Here is a 15805-nt window from a genome sequence, read left to right on the forward strand (position 1 = left end):
AAGCTATGTCGCGTGCTGCGGTATGCGGAGACACTAAAATCACCAGAGTAGAACACAGATGAAGCTTCTAAGTTGATGCAATAGCCAGTAAGAAGTAGAACAATTCAAGTTTTAGGTATCGATTATTGTCTTTTTAGCTGGCTTCGGTACCTTGGACATGAGCTAGGACCTTAAGATTCTGCATGAAAGGAGGACTAGCAGCCGAGTTGCACGTCAGAATGTGAAAAGTGTTCATATGTAGTAAAAACCTGAGAAATCCGTCCTTTTTCGTCATTTGTTATCGAATCTACTTAAAGCCAGATGGTCACATTGGCCGCTCTTCTCTCTGAAACGTTTGTACATATCTTCTGCAAAGCTATGTCTCGTGCAGCGGTATGTGGAGACACTAAAATCACCATAGTAGAACACAGATGAAGCATCTAAGTTGATGTAATAGCCAGTAAGAAGTAGTACAATTCAAGTTTTAGGAATCGATTATTGACTTTTTAGCTGGCTTTGGTGCCTTGGACATGAGCTAGGACTTTAAGATTGTGCATGAAAGGAGGACTAGCAGCCGAGTTGCGCGGGAGAATGTGAAATGTGTTCATATGTAGTAAAAACCTGAGAAATCCGTCCGTTTTCGTCATTTGTTATCGAATCGACTTAAAGACAGATCGTCACATTGGCCGCCCTTCTCTCTGAAACGGTTGTACTTATCGTTTGAAAAGCTATGTCGCGTGCTGCGGCATGCTGAGACACTAAAAGCACCATAGTAGAACACAGATCAAGCTTCTAAGTTGATGTAATAGCCAGTAAGAAGTAGTACAATTCAAGTTTTAGGTATTGAATATGGACCTTTTAGCTGGCTTTGGTGCCTTGGACATGAGCTAGGACCTTAAGATTCAGCATGAAAGGAGGACTAGCAGCCGAGTTGCACGGGAGAATGTGAAAAGTGTTCATATGTAGTAATAACCTTAGAAATCCGTCCTTTTTCGTCACTTGTTAGCGAATCGACTTAAAGCCAGATCGTCACATTGGCCGCTCTTCTCTCTGAAACGGTTGTGCTTATCGTCTGCAAAGCTATGTCGCGTGTTGCCGTAGGCGGAAACAGGAAAAGCACCATAGTAGAACACAGATGAAGCTTCTAAGTTGAGGTAATAGCCAGTAAGAAGTAGTCCAATTCAAGATTTAGGTATCGATTATTGACTTTTTAGCTGGCTTTCGTGCCTTGGACATGAGCTAGGACTTTAAGATTCTGCATAAAAGGAGGACTAGCAGCCCAGTTGCACGGGAGAATGTGAAAAGTGTTCATATGTAGTAAAAACCTTAGAAATCCGTCCGTTTTCGTCATTTGTTATCGAATCGACCTAAAGCTAGATCGTCACATTGGCCGCTCTTCTCTCTGAAACGGTTGTACTTATCGTCTGCAAGGCTATGTCACGTGCTGCGGTATGCGGAGACACTAATATCACCACAGAAGAACACAGATGAAGCTTCTAAGTTGGTGTAATATCCAGTAAGATGTAGTACAATTCAAGTTTTAGGTATCGATTATTGACTTTTTAGCTGGCTTTGGTGCCTTGGACATGAGCTAGGACCTTAAGATTCTGTATGAAAGGAGGACTAGCAACCGAGTTGCACGGGAGAATGTGAAAAGTGTTCATATGTAGTAAACACCTTAGAAATCCGTCCGTTTTCGTCATTTGTTATTGAATCGACTTAAAGCCAGATCGTCACATTGGCCGCTCTTCTCTCTGAAACGGTTGTACTTATCGTCTGCAAAGCTATGTCGCGTACTGCGGTATGCTGAGACACTAAAAGCACCGTAGTAGAACACAGATCAAGCTTCTAAGTTGATGTAATAGCCAGTAAGAAGTAGTTAATTCAAGTTTTAGGTATTGAATATTGACCTTTTAGCTGGCTTTGGTGCCTTGGTCATGTGCTAGGACGTTAAGATTCTGCATGAAAGGAGGACTAGCAGCCGAGTTGCACGGGAGAATGTGAAAAGTGTTCATATGTAGTAAAATCCTGAGAAATCCGTCCGTTTTCGTCATTTGTTATCGAATCGACTTAAAGCCAGATCGTCACATTGGCCGCTCTTCTCTCTGGAACGGTTGTACTTATCGTCTGCAATGCTATGTCGCGTACTGCGGTATTCGGAGACACTAAAAGCACCATAGTAGAACACAGATGAAGCTTCTAAGATGATGTAATAGCCAGTAAGAAGAAGTACAATTCAAGTTTTAGGTATCGGTTATTGACTATTTAGCTGGCTTTGGTGCCTTGGACATGAGCTAGGACCTTAAGATTCTGCATGAAAGGAGGACTAGCAGCCGAGTTGCACGGGAGAATGTGAAAAGTGTTCATATGTAGTAAAATCCTGAGAAATCCGTCCGTTTTCGTCATTTGTTATCGAATCGACTTAAAGCCAGATCGTCACATTGGCCGCTCTTCTCTCTGAAATGGTTGTACTTATCGTCTGCAAAACTATGTCGCGTGCTGCGGTATGCGGAGAAACTAAAAGCACCGTAGTAGAACACAGATGAAGCTTCTATGTTGATGTAATAACCAGTAAGAAGTAGTACAATTCAAGTTTTAGGTATTGATTATTGACTTTTTAGCTGGCTTTGGTGCCTTGGACATGAGCTAGGACCTTGACATTCTGCATGAAAGGAGGACTAGCAGCCGAGTTGCACGGGAGAATGTGAAAAGTGTTCATATGTAGTAAAAACCTGAAATCAGTCCGTTTTCGTCATTTGTTATCGAATCGACTTAAAGCCAGATCGTCACATTGGCCGCTCTTCTCCCTGAAACGGTTGTTCTTATCGTCTGCAAAGCTATGTCGCGTGCTGCGGTATGCGGAGACACTAAAATCACCAGAGTAGAACACAGATGAAGCTTCTAAGTTGATGCAATAGCCAGTAAGAAGTAGAACAATTCAAGTTTTAGGTATCGATTATTGTCTTTTTAGCTGGCTTCGGTACCTTGGACATGAGCTAGGACCTTAAGATTCTGCATGAAAGGAGGACTAGCAGCCGAGTTGCACGTCAGAATGTGAAAAGTGTTCATATGTAGTAAAAACCTGAGAAATCCGTCCTTTTTCGTCATTTGTTATCGAATCTACTTAAAGCCAGATGGTCACATTGGCCGCTCTTCTCTCTGAAACGTTTGTACATATCTTCTGCAAAGCTATGTCTCGTGCAGCGGTATGTGGAGACACTAAAATCACCATAGTAGAACACAGATGAAGCATCTAAGTTGATGTAATAGCCAGTAAGAAGTAGTACAATTCAAGTTTTAGGAATCGATTATTGACTTTTTAGCTGGCTTTGGTGCCTTGGACATGAGCTAGGACTTTAAGATTGTGCATGAAAGGAGGACTAGCAGCCGAGTTGCGCGGGAGAATGTGAAATGTGTTCATATGTAGTAAAAACCTGAGAAATCCGTCCGTTTTCGTCATTTGTTATCGAATCGACTTAAAGACAGATCGTCACATTGGCCGCCCTTCTCTCTGAAACGGTTGTACTTATCGTTTGAAAAGCTATGTCGCGTGCTGCGGCATGCTGAGACACTAAAAGCACCATAGTAGAACACAGATCAAGCTTCTAAGTTGATGTAATAGCCAGTAAGAAGTAGTACAATTCAAGTTTTAGGTATTGAATATGGACCTTTTAGCTGGCTTTGGTGCCTTGGACATGAGCTAGGACCTTAAGATTCAGCATGAAAGGAGGACTAGCAGCCGAGTTGCACGGGAGAATGTGAAAAGTGTTCATATGTAGTAATAACCTTAGAAATCCGTCCTTTTTCGTCACTTGTTAGCGAATCGACTTAAAGCCAGATCGTCACATTGGCCGCTCTTCTCTCTGAAACGGTTGTGCTTATCGTCTGCAAAGCTATGTCGCGTGTTGCCGTAGGCGGAAACAGGAAAAGCACCATAGTAGAACACAGATGAAGCTTCTAAGTTGATGTAATAGCCAGTAAGAAGTAGTCCAATTCAAGATTTAGGTATCGATTATTGACTTTTTAGCTGGCTTTCGTGCCTTGGACATGAGCTAGGACTTTAAGATTCTGCATAAAAGGAGGACTAGCAGCCCAGTTGCACGGGAGAATGTGAAAAGTGTTCATATGTAGTAAAAACCTTAGAAATCCGTCCGTTTTCGTCATTTGTTATCGAATCGACTTAAAGCTAGATCGTCACATTGGCCGCTCTTCTCTCTGAAACGGTTGTACTTATCGTCTGCAAGGCTATGTCACGTGCTGCGGTATGCGGAGACACTAATATCACCACAGAAGAACACAGATGAAGCTTCTAAGTTGATGTAATATCCAGTAAGATGTAGTACAATTCAAGTTTTAGGTATCGATTATTGACTTTTTAGCTGGCTTTGGTGCCTTGGACATGAGCTAGGACCTTAAGATTCTGTATGAAAGGAGGACTAGCAACCGAGTTGCACGGGAGAATGTGAAAAGTGTTCATATGTAGTAAACACCTTAGAAATCCGTCCGTTTTCGTCATTTGTTATCGTATCGACTAAAGCCAGATCGTCACATTGGCCGCTCTTCTCTCTGAAACGGTTGTACTTATCGTCTGCAAAGCTATGTCGCGTGCTGCGGTATGCGGAGAAACTAAAAGCACCGTAGTAGAACACAGATGAAGCTTCTAAGTTGATGTAATAGCCAGTAAGAAGTACTACAATTCAAGTTTTAGGTATTGATTTTGACTTTTTAGCTGGCTATGGTGCCTTGGACATGAGCTTGGACCTTAACATTCTGCATGAAAGGAGGACTAGCAGCCGAGTTGCACGGGAGAATGTGAAAAGTGTTCATATGTAGTAAAAACCTGAGAAATCCGTCCGTTTTCGTCATTTGTTATCGAATCGACTTAAAGCCAGATCGTCACATTGGCCGCTCTTCTCTCTGAAACGGTTGTACTTATCGTCTGCAAAGCTATGTCGCGTACTGCGGTATTCGGAGTAACTAAAAGCACCATAGTAGAACACAGATGAAGCTCCTAACATGATGTAATAGCCAGTAAGAAGTAGTAAAATTCAAGGTTTAGGTATCGGTTATTGACTTTTTAGCTGGCTTTGGTGCCTTGGACATGTTCTAGGACCTTAAGATTCTGCATGAAAGGACGACTAGCAGGCGAGTTGCACGGGAGAATGTGAAAAGTGTTCATATGTATTAAAAACCTGAGAAATCCGTCCGTTTTCTTCATTTGTTATTGAATCGACTTAAAGCCAGATCGTCACATTGGCCGCTCTCCTCTCTGAAACGGTTGTACCTATCGTCTGCAAAGCTATGTCGCGTGCTGCGGTATGCGGAGACACTAAAATCACCATAGTAGAACACAGATTAAGCTTCTAAGTTAATGCAATAGCCAGTAAGAAGTAGAACAATTCAAGTTATAGGTATCGATTATTGACTTTTTAGCTGGCTTCGGTACCTTGGACATGAGCTAGGACCTTAAGATTCTGCATGAAAGGAGGACTAGCAGCCGAGTTGCACGTCAGAATGTGAAAAGTTTTCATATGTAGTAAAAACCTGAGAAATCAGTCTGTTTTCGTCATTTGTTATCGAATCGACTTAAAGCCAGATGGTCACATTGGCCGCTCTTCTCTCTGAAACGGTTGTACATATCGTCTGCAAAGCTATGTCGCGTGCAGCGGTATGTGGAGACACTAAAATCACCATAGTAGAACACAGATGAAGCATCTAAGTTGATGTAATAGCCAGTAAGAAGAAGTACAATTCAAGTTTTAGGAATCGATTATTGACTTTTTAGCTGGCTTTGGTGCCTTGGACATGATCTAGGACTTTAAGATTCTGCATGAAAGAAGGACTAGCAGCCGAGTTGCAAGGGAGAATGTGAAAAGTGTTCATATGTAGTAAAAACCTGAGTAATCCGTCCGTTTTCGTCATTTGTTATCGAATCGACTTAAAGCCAGATCGTCACATTGGCCGCTCTTCTCTCTGAAACGGTTGTACTTATCGTCTGAAAAGCTATGTCGCGTGCTGCGGCATGCTGAGACACTAAAAGCACCATAGTAGAACACAGATCAAGCTTCTAAGTTGATGTAATAGCCAGTAAGAAGTAGTACAATTCAAGTTTTAGGTATTGAATATGGACCTTTTAGCTGGCTTTGGTGCCTTGGACATGAGCTAGGACCTTAAGATTCTGCATGAAAGGAGGACTAGCAGCCGAGTTGCACGGGGGAATGTGAAATGTGTTCATATGTAGTAATAACCTGAGAAATCCGTCCTTTTTCGTCATTTGTTATCGAATCGACTTAAAGCCAGATCGTCACATTGGCCGCTCTTCTCTCTGAAACGGTTGTGCTTATCGTCTGCAAAGCTATGTCTCGTGTTGCCGTAGGCGGAAACAGGAAAAGCACCATAGTAGAACACAGACGAAGCTTCTAAGTTGATGTAATAGCCAGTAATAAGTAGTCCAATTCAAGATTTAGGTATCGATTATTGACTTTTTAGCTGGCTTTCGTGCCTTGGACATGAGCTAGGGCTTTAAGATTCTGCATGAAAGGAGGACTAGCAGCCGAGTTGCACGGGAGAATGTGAAAAGTGTTCATATGTAGTAAAATCATGAGAAATCCGTCCGTTTTCGTCATTTGTTATCGAATCGACTTAAAGCCAGATTTTCACATTGGCCGCTCTTCTCTCTGAAACGGTTGTACTTATCGTCTGCAAACCTATGTCGCGTGCTGCGGTATGCTAAGACACTAAAAGCACCATAGTAGAACACAGATCAAGCTTCTAAGTTGATGTAATAGCCAGTAAGAAGTAGTACAATTCAAGTTTTAGGTATTGAATATGGACCTTTTAGCTGGCTTTGGTGCCTTGGACATGAGCTAGGACCTTAAGATTCTGCATGAAAGGAGGACTAGCAGCCGAGTTGCACGGGAGAATGTGAAAAGTGTTCATATGTAGTAATAACCTTAGAAATCCGTCCTTTTTCGTCACTTGTTAGCGAATCGACTTAAAGCCAGATCGTCACATTGGCCGCTCTTCTCTCTGAAACGGTTGTGCTTATCGTCTGCAAAGCTATGTCGCGTGTTGCCGTAGGCGGAAACAGGAAAAGCACCATAGTAGAACACAGATGAAGCTTCTAAGTTGATGTAATAGCCAGTAAGAAGTAGTCCAATTCAAGATTTAGGTATCGATTATTGACTTTTTAGCTGGCTTTCGTGCCTTGGACATGAGCTAGGACTTTAAGATTCTGCATAAAAGGAGGACTAGCAGCCCAGTTGCACGGGAGAATGTGAAAAGTGTTCATATGTAGTAAAAACCTTAGAAATCCGTCCGTTTTCGTCATTTGTTATCGAATCGACTTAAAGCTAGATCGTCACATTGGCCGCTCTTCTCTCTGAAACGGTTGTACTTATCGTCTGCAATTCTATGTCACGTGCTGCGGTATGCGGAGACACTAATATCACCACAGAAGAACACAGATGAAGCTTCTAAGTTGATGTAATATCCAGTAAGATGTAGTACAATTCAAGTTTTAGGTATCGATTATTGACTTTTTAGCTGGCTTTGGTGCCTTGGACATGAGCTAGGACCTTAAGATTCTGCATGAAAGGAGGACTAGCAACCGAGTTGCACGGGAGAATGTGAAAAGTGTTCCTATGTAGTAAAAACCTGAGAAATCCGTCCGTTTTCGTCATTTGTTATCGAATCGACTTAAAGCCAGATCGTCACATTGGCCGCTCTTCTCTCTGAAACGGTTGTACTTATCGTCTGCAAAGCTATGTCGCGTACTGCGGTATTCGGAGTAACTAAAAGCACCATAGTAGAACACAGATGAAGCTCCTAACATGATGTAATAGCCAGTAAGAAGTAGTAAAATTCAAGGTTTAGGTATCGGTTATTGACTTTTTAGCTGGCTTTGGTGCCTTGGACATGTGCTAGGACCTTAAGATTCTGCATGAAAGGACGACTAGCAGGCGAGTTGCACGGGAGAATGTGAAAAGTGTTCATATGTATTAAAAACCTGAGTAATCCGTCCGTTTTCGTCATTTGTTATCGAATCGACTTAAAGCCAGATCGTCACATTGGCCGCTCTTCTCTCTGAAACGGTTGTACTTATCGTCTGAAAAGCTATGTCGCGTGCTGCGGCATGCTGAGACACTAAAAGCACCATAGTAGAACACAGATCAAGCTTCTAAGTTGATGTAATAGCCAGTAAGAAGTAGTACAATTCAAGTTTTAGGTATTGAATATGGACCTTTTAGCTGGCTTTGGTGCCTTGGACATGAGCTAGGACCTTAAGATTCTGCATGAAAGGAGGACTAGCAGCCGAGTTGCACGGGAGAATGTGAAATGTGTTCATATGTAGTAATAACCTGAGAAATCCGTCCTTTTTCGTCATTTGTTATCGAATCGACTTAAAGCCAGATCGTCACATTGGCCGCTCTTCTCTCTGAAACGGTTGTGCTTATCGTCTGCAAAGCTATGTCTCGTGTTGCCGTAGGCGGAAACAGGAAAAGCACCATAGTAGAACACAGACGAAGTTTCTAAGTTGATGTAATAGCCAGTAATAAGTAGTCCAATTCAAGATTTAGGTATCGATTATTGACTTTTTAGCTGGCTTTCGTGCCTTGGACATGAGCTAGGGCTTTAAGATTCTGCATGAAAGGAGGACTAGCAGCCGAGTTGCACGGGAGAATGTGAAAAGTGTTCATATGTAGTAAAATCATGAGAAATACGTCCGTTTTCGTCTTTTGTTATCGAATCGACTTAAAGCCAGATTTTCACATTGGCCGCTCTTCTCTCTGAAACGGTTGTACTTATCGTCTGCAAACCTATGTCGCGTGCTGCGGTATGCTAAGACACTAAAAGCACCATAGTAGAACACAGATCAAGCTTCTAAGTTGATGTAATAGCCAGTAAGAAGTAGCACAATTCAAGTTTTAGGTAATGAATATGGAACTTTTAGCTGGCTTTGGTGCCTTTGACATGAGCTAGGACCTTGAGATTCTGACTGAAAGGAGGACTAGCAGCCGAGTTGCACGGGAGAAGGTGAAAAGTGTTCATATGTAGTAAAAACCTGAGAAATCCGTCCTTTTTCGTCATTTGTTATCAAATCGACTTTAAGCCAGATCGTCAAATTGGCCGCTCTTCTCTCTGAAACGGTTGTGCTTATCGTCTGCAAAACTATGTCGCGTGCTGCGGTATGCGGAGAAACTAAAAGCATCGTAGTAGAACACAGATGAAGCTTCTAAGTTGATGTAATAGCCAGTAAGAAGTAGTCCAATTCAAGTTTTAGGTATCGATTATTGACTTTTTAGCTGGCTTTGGTGCCTTGGAAATGAGCTAGGACTTTAAGATTCTGCATAAAAGGAGGACTAGCAGCCCAGTTGCACAGGAGAATGTCAAAAGTGTTCACATGTGGTAAGAACCTGAGACATCCGTCCGTTTTCGTCATTTGTTATCAATCGACTTAAAGCCAGATCGTCACATTGGCCGCTCTTCTCTCTGAAACGGTTGTACTTATCGTCTGCAAAGCTATGTCGCGTGCTGCGGTATGCGGAGACACTAAAATCACCATAATAGAACTCAGATGAAGCTTCTAAGTTGATGCAATAGCCAGTAAGAAGTAGAACAATTCAAGTTTTAGATATCGGTTATTGACTTTTTACCCTTCTTTGGTGCATTGGACACTAGCTAGGAACTTAAGATTTTGCATGAAGGAGGACTAGCAGCCGAGTTGCACGGGAGAATGTGAAAAGTGTTCATATGTAGTAAAAACCTGAGAAATCCGTCCGTTTTCGTCATTTGTTATCGAATCGACTTAAAGCCAGATCGTCACATTGGCCGCTCTTCTCGCTGAAACGGTTGTACTTATCGTCTGCAAAGCTATGTCGCGTGCTGCGGTATGCGGAGACACTAAAAGCACCTTAGTAGAACAAAGATGAAGCTTCTAAGTTGATGTAATACCCAGTAAGAAGTAGTACAATTCAAGTTTTAGGTATCGATTATTGACTTTTTAGCTGGCTTTGGTGCCTTGGACATGAGCTAGGACCTTAAGATTCTGCATAAAAGGAGGACTAGCAGCCAAGTTGCACAGGAGAATGTGAAAAGTGTTCATATGTAGTAAAAACCTGAGAAATCCGTCCGTTTTCGTCATTTGTTATCGAATCGACTTAAAGCCAGATCGTCACATTGGCCGCTCTTCTCTCTGAAACGGTTCTACTTATCGTCTGCAAAGCTATGTCGCGTGTTGCCGTAAGCGGAAACAGTAAAAGCACCATAGTAGAACACAGATGAAGTTTCTACGTTGATGTAATAGCCAGTAAGAAGTAGTCCAATTCAAGATTTAGGTATCGATTATTGACTTTTTAGCTGGCTTTGGTGCCTTGGACATGAGCTAGGACTTTAAGATTCTGCATAAAAGGAGGACTAGCAGCCCAGTTGCACGGGAGAATGTGAAAAGTGTTCATATGTAGTAAAAACCTGAGAAATCCGTCCGTTTTCGTCATTTGTTATCGAATCGACTTAAAGCCAGATCGTCAAATTGGCCGCTCTTCTCTCTGAAACGGTTGTACTTATCGTCTGGAAAGCTATGTCGCGTGCTGCGGTAAGCTGAGACACTAAAAGCACCATAGTAGAACATAGATCAAGGTTCTAAGTTGATGTAATAGCCAGTAAGAAGTAGTACAATTCAAGTCTTTGGTATTGAATATGGACCTCTTAGATGGCTTTGGTGCCTTGGACATGAGCTAGGACCTTAAGATTCTGCATGAAAGGAAGACTAGCAGCCGAGTTGCACGGGAGAATTTGAAAAGTGTTCATATGTAGTAATAACCTGAGAAATCCGTCCTTTTTCGTCATTTGCTATCGAATCGACATAAAGCCAGATCGTCACATTGGCCGCTCTTCTCTCTGAAACGGTTGTGCTTACCGTCTGCAAAGCTATGTCGCGTGTTGCCGTAGGCGGAAACAGGAAAAGTACCATAGTAGAATACAGATGAAGCTTCTAAGTTGATGTAATAGCCAGTAATAAGTAGTCCAATTCAAGATTTAGGTATCGATTATTGACTTTTTAGCTGGCTTTCGTGCCTTGGACATGAGCCAGGACTTTAAGATTCTGCAAAAAAGGAGGACTAGCAGCCCAGTTGCACGGGAGAATGTGAAAAGTGTTCATATGTAGTAAAAACCTGAGAAATCCGTTTTCGTCATTTGTTATCGAATCGACTTAAAGCCACATCGTCACATTGGCCGCTCTTCTCTCTGAAACGGTTGTGCTTATCTTCTGCAAAACTATGTCGCGTGCTGCGGTATGCGGAGAAACTAAAAGCATCGTAGTAGAACACAGATGAAGCTTCTAAGTTGATGTAATAGCCAGTAAGAAGTAATCCAATTCAAGTTTTAGGTATCGATTATTGACTTTTTAGCTGGCTTTGGTGCCTTGGAAATGAGCTAGGACTTTAAGATTCTGCATAAAAGGAGGACTAGCAGCCCAGTTGCACAGGAGAATGTCAAAAGTGTTCACATGTAGTAAGAACCTGAGACATCCGTCCGTTTTCGTCATTTGTTATCAATCGACTTAAAGCCAGATCGTCACATTGGCCGCTCTTCTCTCTGAAACGGTTGTACTTATCGTCTGCAAAGCAATGTCGCGTGCTGCGGTATGCGGAGACACTAAAATCACCATAATAGAACTCAGATGAAGCTTCTAAGTTGATGTAATAGCCAGTAAGAAGTAGAACTATTCAAGTTTTAGATATCGGTTATTGACTTTTTACCCTTCTTTGGTGCATTGGACACGAGCTAGGAACTTAAGATTTTGCATGAAGGAGGACTAGCAGCCGAGTTGCACGGGAGAATGTGAAAAGTGTTCATATGTAGTAAAAACCTGAGAAATCCGTCCGTTTTCGTCATTTGTTATCGAATCGACTTAAAGCCAGATCGTCACATTGGCCGCTCTTCTCACTGAAACGGTTGTACTTATCGTCTGCAAAGCTATGTCGCGTGCTGCGGTATGCGGAGACACTAAAAGCACCTTAGTAGAACACAGATGAAGCTTCTAAGTTGATGTAATAGCCAGTAAGAAGTAGTACAATTCAAGTTTTAGGTATCGATTATTGACTTTTTAGCTGGCTTTGGTGCCTTGGACATGAGCTAGGACCTTATGATTCTGCATAAAAGGAGGACTAGCAGCCGAGTTGCACGGGAGAATGTGAAAAGTGTTCATATGTAGTAAAAACCTGAGAAATCCGTCCGTTTAAGTCATTTGTTATCGAATTGACTTAAAGCCAGATCGTCACATTGGCCGCTCTTCTCTCTGAAACGGTTGTACTTATCGTCTGCAAAGCTGTGTCGCGTGCTGCGGTATGCGGAGAAACTAAAAGCACCGTAGTAGAACACAGATGAAGCTTCTAAGTTGATGTAATAGCCAGTAAGAAGATAGGTATCGATTATTGACTTTTTAGCTGGCTTTGGTGCCTTGGACATGAGCTAGGACCTTAACATTCTGCATGAAAGGAGGACTAGCAGACGCGTTGCTCGGGAGAATGTGAAAAGTGTTCATATGTAGTAAAAACATGAGAAATCCGTCCGGTTTCGTCATTTGTTATCGAATCGAGTTAAAGCCAGATCGTCACATTGGCTGCTCTTCTCTCTGAAACGGTTGTACCTATCGTCTGCAAAGCTATGTCGCGTGCTGCGGTATGCTGAGACACTAAAAGCACCATAGTAGAACACAGATGAAGCCTCTAAGTTGATGTAATAGCCAGTAGGAAGTAGTCCAATTCAAGTTTTAGGTATCGATTATTGACTTTTTAGCTGGCTATGGTGCCTTGGACATGAGCTAGGACTTCAAGATTCTGCATAAAAGGAGGACTAGCAGCCCAGTTGCACGGGAGAATGTGAAAAGTGCTCATATGTAGTAAAAACCTGAGAAATCCGTCCGTTTGCGTCATTTGTTATCGAATCGACTTAAAGCCAGATCGTCACATTGGCCGCTCTTCTCTCTGAAACGGTTGTACTTATCTTCTGCAAAGCTATGTCGCGTGCTGCGGTATGTGGAGACACTAAAAGCACCATAGTAGAACAGAGATGAAGCTTGTAAGTTGATGTAATAGCCAGTAAGAACTAGTACAATTCAAGTTTTAGGTATCGATTATTGACTTTTTAGCTGGCTATGGTGCCTTGGACATGAGCTAGGACTTCAAGATTCTGCATAAAAGGAGGACTAGCAGCCCAGTTGCACGGGAGAATGTGAAAAGTGCTCATATGTAGTAAAAACCTGAGAAATCCGTCCGTTTGCGTCATTTGTTATCGAATCGACTTAAAGCCAGATCGTCACATTGGCCGCTCTTCTCTCTGAAACGGTTGTACTTATCGTCTGCAAAGCTATGTCGCGTACTGCGGTATGCTGAGACACTAAAAGCACCATAGTAGAACACAGATGAAGCCTCTAAGTTGATGTAATAGCCAGTAGGAAGTAGTCCAATTCAAGTTTTAGGTATCGATTATTGACTTTTTAGCTGGCTATGGTGCCTTGGACATGAGCTAGGACTTCAAGATTCTGCATAAAAGGAGGACTAGCAGCCCAGTTGCACGGGAGAATGTGAAAAGTGCTCATATGTAGTAAAAACCTGAGAAATCCGTCCGTTTGCGTCATTTGTTATCGAATCGACTTAAAGCCAGATCGTCACATTGGCCGCTCTTCTCTCTGAAACGGTTGTACTTATCGTCTGCAAAGCTATGTCGCGTACTGCGGTATGCGGAGACACGAAAATCATCATAGTAGAACAAAGATGAAGCTTCTAAGTTGATGTAATAGCCAGTAAGAAGTAGTACAATTCAAGTTTTAGGTATCGATTATTGACTTTTTAGCTGGCTTTGGTGATTTGGACATGAGCTAGGACCTTGAGATTCTGCGTTAAAGGAGGACTAGCAGCAGAGTTGCACGGGAGAATGTGAAAAGTGTTCGCATGTAGTAAAAACCTGAGAAATCCGTCCGTTTTCGTCATTTGTTATCGAATCGACTTAAAGCCAGATCGTCACATTGGCCGCTCTTCTCTCTGAAACGGTTGTACTTATCTTCTGCAAAGCTATGTCGCGTGCTGCGGTATGTGGAGACACTAAAAGCACCATAGTAGAACAGAGATGAAGCTTGTAAGTTGATGTAATAGCCAGTAAGAACTAGTACAATTCAAGTTTTAGGTATCGATTATTGACTTTTTAGCTGGCTATGGTGCCTTGGACATGAGCTAGGACTTCAAGATTCTGCATAAAAGGAGGACTAGCAGCCCAGTTGCACGGGAGAATGTGAAAAGTGCTCATATGTAGTAAAAACCTGAGAAATCCGTCCGTTTGCGTCATTTGTTATCGAATCGACTTAAAGCCAGATCGTCACATTGGCCGCTCTTCTCTCTGAAACGGTTGTACTTATCGTCTGCAAAGCTATGTCGCGTACTGCGGTATGCTGAGACACTAAAAGCACCATAGTAGAACACAGATGAAGCCTCTAAGTTGATGTAATAGCCAGTAGGAAGTAGTCCAATTCAAGTTTTAGGTATCGATTATTGACTTTTTAGCTGGCTATGGTGCCTTGGACATGAGCTAGGACTTCAAGATTCTGCATAAAAGGAGGACTAGCAGCCCAGTTGCACGGGAGAATGTGAAAAGTGCTCATATGTAGTAAAAACCTGAGAAATCCGTCCGTTTGCGTCATTTGTTATCGAATCGACTTAAAGCCAGATCGTCACATTGGCCGCTCTTCTCTCTGAAACGGTTGTACTTATCGTCTGCAAAGCTATGTCGCGTACTGCGGTATGCGGAGACACGAAAATCATCATAGTAGAACAAAGATGAAGCTTCTAAGTTGATGTAATAGCCAGTAAGAAGTAGTACAATTCAAGTTTTAGGTATCGATTATTGACTTTTTAGCTGGCTTTGGTGATTTGGACATGAGCTAGGACCTTGAGATTCTGCGTTAAAGGAGGACTAGCAGCAGAGTTGCACGGGAGAATGTGAAAAGTGTTCGCATGTAGTAAAAACCTGAGAAATCCGTCCGTTTTCGTCATTTGTTATCGAATCGACTTAAAGCCAGATCGTCACATTGGCCGCTCTTCTCTCTGAAACGGTTGTGCTTATCGTCTGCAAAACTATGTCGCGTGCTGCGGTATGCGGAGAAACTAAAAGCACCGTAGTAGAACACAGATGAAGCTTCTAAGTTGATGCAATAGTCAGTAAGAAGTAGTACAGTTCAAGTTTTAGGTATCAATTATTGACTTTTTAGCTGTCTTTGGTGCCTTGGACATGAGCTAGGACCTTAAGATTCTGCATGAAAGGAGGACTATCAGCCGAGTTGCACGGGAGAATGTGAAAAGTGTTCATATGTAGTAAAAACCTTAGAAATCCGTCCGTTTTCGTCATTTGTTATCGAATCGATTTAAAGCCAGATCTTCACATTGGCCGCTCTTCTCTCTGAAACGGTTGTACTTATCTTCTGCAAAGCTATGTCGCGTGCTGCGGTATGTGGAGACACTAAAAGCACCATAGTAGAACAGAGATGAAGCTTCTAAGTTGATGTAATAGCCAGTAAGAAGAAGTAGAATTCAAGTTTTAGGTATCGATTATTGACTTTTTAGCTGGCTTTGGTGCCTTGGACATGAGCAAGGACCTTAAGATTCTGCATGAAAGGAGGACTAGCAGCCGCGTTGCACGGGAGAAAGTGAGAAGTGTTCATATGTAGTAAAAACCTGAGAAATCCGTCCGTTTTCGTCATTTGTTATCGAATCGACTTAAAGCCAGATCGTCACATTGGCCGCTCTTCTCTCTGAAACGGTTGTACTTATCT

This window comes from Schistocerca gregaria, unplaced genomic scaffold (assembly GCF_023897955.1).
Source record: "Schistocerca gregaria isolate iqSchGreg1 unplaced genomic scaffold, iqSchGreg1.2 ptg000198l, whole genome shotgun sequence".
NCBI classification, from domain to species: Eukaryota; Metazoa; Arthropoda; class Insecta; order Orthoptera; family Acrididae; genus Schistocerca; species Schistocerca gregaria.